The sequence below is a fragment of the Octopus bimaculoides genome, chromosome 16 (genome assembly GCF_001194135.2).
Source record: "Octopus bimaculoides isolate UCB-OBI-ISO-001 chromosome 16, ASM119413v2, whole genome shotgun sequence".
Taxonomy (NCBI): Eukaryota; Metazoa; Mollusca; class Cephalopoda; order Octopoda; family Octopodidae; genus Octopus; species Octopus bimaculoides.
The window spans coordinates 45617951-45618590 of NC_068996.1; positions in this window are offsets into that span (position 1 = coordinate 45617951).

A 640-nucleotide genomic window follows, 5' to 3' on the forward strand; every position below is an offset into this window, starting at 1 on the left:
GTGTGTATTTTAATACTTAAACTGTTTTTAACATTTTTTTATGATTATCAAATAATGTATATATGTATTTTAATACTTTTGTGACAAGTACTTAACACAACAAAGCTTATACAAAGCTTTACATTTTACTTTTGACAATCTTTTTCTAAAACAGTGAAACCGGTCAAGTGAATAAACATCTTTAAAATTGCATTTTCAAACCTTCTTTCATATATATTTCCACTCGTGCGGTATCTTACCACTTTACTTTGTTATATATGTATGTATGTATGTATGTATGTATGTATGTATATCGTGGGACTCCGTCGGTTACGACGACGAGAGCTCTATTTGATCCGATAAACGGAGCAGCCTACTCGTGAAATCAACGTGCAAGTGGCTGAGCACTCCACAGGCACATGTACGCTTAATGTAGTTCTCGGGGAGATCCAGCATGACACAGAGTGTGAGAAGGCTGGCCCTTTGAAATACAGGAACAACAGAAACAGGAAGAAAGAGTGAGAGAAAGTTGTGGTGAAAGAGTACAGCAGGGTTCGCCCACCCCCACCCCCACCGGAGCCACGTAGAGCTTTAAGTATTTTCGCTCAATAAACACTTACAACGCCCGGTCTGGCAATCGAAACTACGATCCTACGAGCGC